This window comes from Triplophysa rosa, linkage group LG6 (assembly GCF_024868665.1).
Source record: "Triplophysa rosa linkage group LG6, Trosa_1v2, whole genome shotgun sequence".
Taxonomy (NCBI): Eukaryota; Metazoa; Chordata; class Actinopteri; order Cypriniformes; family Nemacheilidae; genus Triplophysa; species Triplophysa rosa.
In genome coordinates, this window is record NC_079895.1 from 26,512,365 (window position 1) to 26,518,796 (window position 6,432).

Sequence of the window (6,432 nt, forward strand, 5' to 3'; positions counted from 1 at the left end):
ATGTTTGTCTACAAACATATTTTGCGACATTTAAGCATACACCTTCAGATTAAAAGGCCTTCAGTCTCAATAGAAACAAGTCAAGTGACCCCAAACCTTTGTGTACTTCGTTTGGTAAAAATAAATGAGTAACTGAGATGAAAAGCAGAGGTAAATGTGCGCTTCAGATGTATCACGAGAAAGTCTTTAATGATGTGCAAAATGTTTGTGCGGTTTTTCTTAGAGAATTCTCAAACAGTATGCAGTTCCTCTTTTTCACATTCTAAAATATAACAAACAACAAAAATCCATCAGAAGACTAAAGCTAAACACAGCATGAATACAATCAGCTGTACAGTACTTTGAAATACTCCATGAAACCAGTTTCCAAGATTTCAATAGAAATGTAATAATAGGAAAACTTGGTATTATGGTATTTATAAAATGCCTCTGGTAGTAGCAGAACAGTGTTTGTCCGGTCTGTCAGCTCTGAGGTTCGAAATGAAACATCTGTCGGTTTTATAAATCACTAATTGATTGAATTTGTTCAGAGGTGAAACAGCAGGGGGCAGCAGTGAGTGAGATGGTGTTTCTGCTTTGTGCGGTGTGAAAGATCACGTCTGCTGTTAAAAGAATTATAACATTCACACAATCAGTTTTCTGTAAGACTGTTTAATGTATCTGCTGATGGTGTAAACGTCGCAATTTTGCCTCATGCTTTTCATTCATTAGGCCTACATGACTAATACACTTCAAATTCAACATCTCATACATTTATTTAAAAACTATATTAAATCGTCATCAGATTAACAATAAACATATCTTAGATGTTAACTGGCAACCAGATGCCACTTCCTGAATAACAGTACAAAGTTATATGTCGCCTACTATTGTTTGAAACGTTTACTGTTGCGTAATACATGCTGGCAGCATTTACTGTAGGCCTATAGACCTATACTGTACTACACTAGCATTCAGAAGAAGAGAAAAGATGACAAGGAGAAGGGAGACAAAATGAGGACAATGTAAACCCACACATCTCTGCCAGGAGCCTGGCATCACCCCCCCACCAACATCCTGGAACTGGTGCCAGCCAACCAGAGATTTACCACAGCCCACAGACACACGACCCGTCGTCAGGGAGAAAAGCCTTGGGTATGTGTGTGCATGTTGACAGAAAGACCTGGATTATACAAAGAGCATAATACAGAATCATCTGCATTACAACAATACAATCCTTCCGTGAAGCCACAGAACACATATCATTACTGTGACTATACAGTATTTAAACGAAAGATGGCCTATATTCTCTGTTATTATTAAAACATACATTGTACATTTACAATGGCATTCATAGGTGTAAAAACAGCAAAGCAAAGCATAATTTGGGGGGAAATGATAAATGTATAAACAGTAGTCTTTTTCATTCATCTTTCAGTAGACCATATACTCTAGCTATTTTATCATTTCAGCGACTTTAACAGTCTGATTATCCTTTATACAACTTAATGATAAAAACCTTACATACATTTACATTTAAGGAGAGAGAATTTACACTAGGTTCATGAAAAAATTTGCTCTTTCGTCATCAAAAAACATTACAAATGGTTTCAGAGTACAATACAACATGTTTTTAGAAGATCAAAATAATTAGTTGTTCTTAGGCCATATAGGCTATCAATTTGGCAAACAAAATAGACGAATTGAAGGATACAAAATATAAAAAATAAATTCATTTTTCAAAAGGTCATTACTGTTAAATAGAAGGGATGATTCACATTAACCATCAACTGTCACTCATTGTCTAAGTGTCTTGCGCAGTTGAGAGACATCCAGTAAATGGGGATTACAAACATCTGAAGACAGTGACCTCTGGTGGCGGGGAGTTGTATGACAAGCAAATGTTCGATTACCACCAGAATTCACAAATGATGAGAGTTCACGTTTTTGTTTTGTTGTTGATCATTCTTTTAGTTTGTGAGCTGAGGTCAGTGCTGTTAAATCTCTCTGTGATACTAGCAACTATATCCGTAATGTGCTGTAAATGTTTGTTTCTCATTATAATATTGTTAAAATGACACTTGTGACAAAATACTGTTTGTAGTGATCGAAACATTATATGCAACATGCTCAAATCTGGGAGTTATAGGAAACATATTTTTACTGTATTACACTGTGATTTGTATTTTTGACTTACTAAAACATTTTTTTATTGTATTTTACTATAAAATTACAACATTGTAATATAATATTATGGAGATATTCACCGTAACTATTCATACCTTTACCTTCAAAACCTGCGTTTGACATTATTTTGCATGAGCAAATTTACAGTATATTTTATAGCGAACTAAAATGTATAGGCCTATCGTAAATCAATATGTATGTAAATATACAGATGTTTACTTCATCCCAATTACAAGCAATAAAATTAGACGCACACATTTTATGAGTTAAATCATATTTATATTTTGTAAAAGGAACTGTTTCTATGATGTGGGTGAAAAAATAACAATTTTACATTGAATAAATGTGATTGTCCGAGGCTGAAAGAACAAACAATTGCAGCGTTTTTTAGTAAACTAATAATGACAAAGCCATCTATTACCCTTACTGTACAAGGATTTAGTTTTCCCATCGTAAGGTTTCTTATGGGTACATGTATCTGCAAAGACACGTGCGGAATATAAATGCGGGTACACACACAGGGTGGAAAATCGTGTGTCCTATTCCATTACTCCACATTGACTGCATTGATTTAGATTTGGTTTCGCAGATTTCACAGCTGCTCGCCTCCTACCAGCTCCACACACCCACTGCCCTTGATCCCACACCTTCCGAAACCACAATAACACCGGCCCACCCTACACAGTAAAATTACCTGCCAAACCCAAAATCTGGAAGATCAACCCCCACCCCTGTGCGGTGTAACATCCTCCCCCATCCGGCTGAGCTGCTGCTGGAGCGAGCCGACCGCGGTCCTCCCATCGTCCATTCATCTTACTTAGGGCCGGAGTGTCACATTTGGCAAGCTCTGAATTAAGAGACATCAGTACCCCGCCCGCCCCCGCCTGAAATCCAGCCCCCCGATCGCCACCCCTGCAAATATTACAGCTATTCGACCTTGACTGAGGACAGGAGACCCCCACTGAAAGAGTCAAACATGCAGCTTTCCACAAGAGCCCTTTACATCCCAGCAGGAGCAAACAGACTGCCCTTCTCCTAATCTGCTTCTTCCACTTGATTACCGGCCTTTCAACAGCTCTGTGGAAACACGGGACCATGCTGAACATCTGCTACCGACGTGCTGGGAGAGTTTGATCTTCCAAACATCAGCTTCAGCTCAGTCTGTGGACGCCGAAGTGAATTACATTACTTTGTTGTTTGCTTTTCTGGCATTAAGGGTACAGATACGTCACGATGATAATTCGTTATTTAACTGTTTAATCTCACAAAAGATTTTTCATTGTTTTTCCCAACCGGCAGTATTTCCTGAGAATGGACCCATAGATGCGAGAGTCGACGGATGAGAGTGTTTGAGGTCATTTCAATATTTATGTCTTTTGAGAGAGAGCGCCGTGTGGAAATCGGCCCACATAGGTCACTTATTTCACAGGTCAAACACGAATACATAGCCTGTGAAATTGTGATTTATTATTGTGCTCCAGTCGTGTGTGTGTGCATGTGGAAAGCACATTTTGTGCCCGACTCTTTACTAACAGAGATGAATCACTCATTCCTACAGGAACTCTCTCAATAAATGATTGTCTTTTGGTGTATTTTGTCTCAAGGCACTGCTGTGAATCTGAGCTGGAGATATACAGTAATCCATTCACACTGGAGACTGAAAATGAAATGGGCTATTTTAAGATATGAGTCAGATTACTGATATAGCTTACAGCCGTGGAAAAATGTTCTAAATTCTTTTCAAATATGTGTTTAGGTAAAATTCGTATTTTTGTTCCCTTCTGTGAACTACGAACAATATTTATCCCAAATTTCTAATAAAAAATATTGTTTCTATATACGTGCATCTATTTGCTGAAAATGAAAACGAGAGAAACAGGTGAAAATAACAGAAACGATGCTCTGTATTTTTTCAGACCTCAAATAGCCTACTGCAAAGAAAACAAGTTCATATTCCCTTTTAAGCAACACAACAGTCATATTTCTACATGTAAAGGTCAAAAGTTATTATTTTAAGTGATAATCTGGATTTTTTGATCACAGTTTCATGCGTCTTGTCATGCTGTCAGTCTTTCACATTGCTGTTGGATGATTTCATGTCACTCCTGAGGTTTGATTTTATTGAAATTCAACAGACACTGAACTGGAACGAACACAATAGATCTAGAAATGTTGATTCAATTAAAATTCGGAATGGTCTCTTAATTTTTTCCGCGGCTGTAAACATTCTTGAAGGCCGCCTGTTTTGAAAGGATAATTCATCCAAAAATAACTTTCTTCATTGTGATGTTGTCCAAAACATGTACTGTATATGAGCACAAGACAAAAGAAGATCTTTTGAGAAATGTCTCAGTGGTTTTGTGTTCAAACAATGGAAGTTGTGGGCCAGTGTTGTTTGGTTCTTCAAAATATCTTTTTTTGTGTTGTACCGAAGAAAGAAAGTCCTGTAGGTTTGGAATAACATGATAGCCTAGCTTTATTTGTAAGCGACGTTTAGACTGATTTGATATTTTATCGGGATTTCTATATTGCATTTGTGTGCATCTGTAAAATTTCCAGAGGAATTGTGAGTTTTTAATCTCACAGCACTATGTGATAAAGCAGCAAGCTACACAAAAAGAAAAAACAGACCGATGGAGGTTTGTCAAGCATCATGTCTTTTTACGACAGGATCTGTGACGGTCATTTCACGGTTACCAGCCTGAACAAAGGAGGTTAATTTAATGGGATTTCATGGAAAATGAAGAGCGGGCAGCTGACAGAAGGGTCATAAATGAGGGAGAGCCGTGTGTCCAGAAAACAATGCAATCTCTACAGAAGATCTGATGTGAAACATCTGAAACAGCCCAGACACAATGCACCACAGCTCTGTGGAAGGGACGCGCTTGACTCGTAATGACGTACGGGTGGTGATATAAAGGCTGGAAATATTTCAGTCACTGCAGTCATTCAGGATTAATATGTAAATCTCATCTGATGTGTTTGCATGTACATTCAGCAATTACAACAGCTGTGAGTGGGAGGAGGGGCCGCCTCAGGACCACTCATGTCTCTGTTCATCTTTAAATAAATCAGGATGATGGAGACAGACCCCGGGGCTCGGTGGACCTCAGCTAAAGTGTCACTTTAAATATGAAATATTAAACATACAGTTCTGCTTTATTTAAAGTCATGTTTCATGACTACAGACACAAAGCGTTTCATTAGCAAATAGTGCTTCTTTTTCTAATGAGAATCAGTAGGATGTCCTTTACCTTCATTAAATGTCGACCATACAGTAGACCGGAGGTCAAACTTAGTATTATATGGGCAGTTTTATTTTCTGTTAATTTTGTGCAATATTTAAAGATTTAAAAAAAATGTTTACGCAGTATGACATGAAAACCAGACGTCCCCTCTCCCCGCCTCCAGCAGCTCGTCTTTTTCCAGAAATAATCGTACAGCTGTGTCTGTCTTTAATAAATTTGATCAAACTAAATACTTTTCGAAGATACGACGTATGCAGTACCACTGTATAGGTACTCAAGATTAATATGAGATTGGCAGAAACTGCGTGTGTTACCTCATCTTTATAATTGATTACATATTTCAAAACTTTTAATCAAACTAACTACACAAAACATTTAGAAAATGTGTAAATGTTAAAACGGATTTGCAGATTTTAATTATTTTTAGATAGTAAGCATATTTGGGGCTGGCTTGTTAAGATACATGTCGGTTTGTAACTTTTGACAACAGATTCCCTATTAAAAAGAACTTTTGTTTAGCCATTTTTCTAATTTTCTTTTGGGTTTAATGGTTGAGGTGGACAATTGCACTCAATACTAAAGTCTTGTATAGTAGTATGAGATTATGTGATATGGATAAAATGTATTTCATGTGATTAAGTATATAGAATTTAAAACAACATATAAAATAAAGTCCCACAATCTATATACTAAAAAATTCCAAATTATGTCCAAAATATTCATAAATCTATTAAAAAATAATTTACGTGTGCCTCACTAATATAAGAGGCAACTTAACTTCCTGTATCTTTAAGTGGGTTAAAACATTATTTCCCGTGACCCGACGGATCAAATTATAAATCATCAAGTTTATCGTGATGTGAATCATGGTAAGAAGATAAGGTGGTAAGGTAAGAGGACAATTTTGCATTTTTATGTTCTTATGTACATATTTTTGTTTTCTTAACCATAAAAGTCATGGATTGCGGCTTGAAAATAACATTTTTGTTTTGTGTTTAATAAACTGATGAAGCCAGAA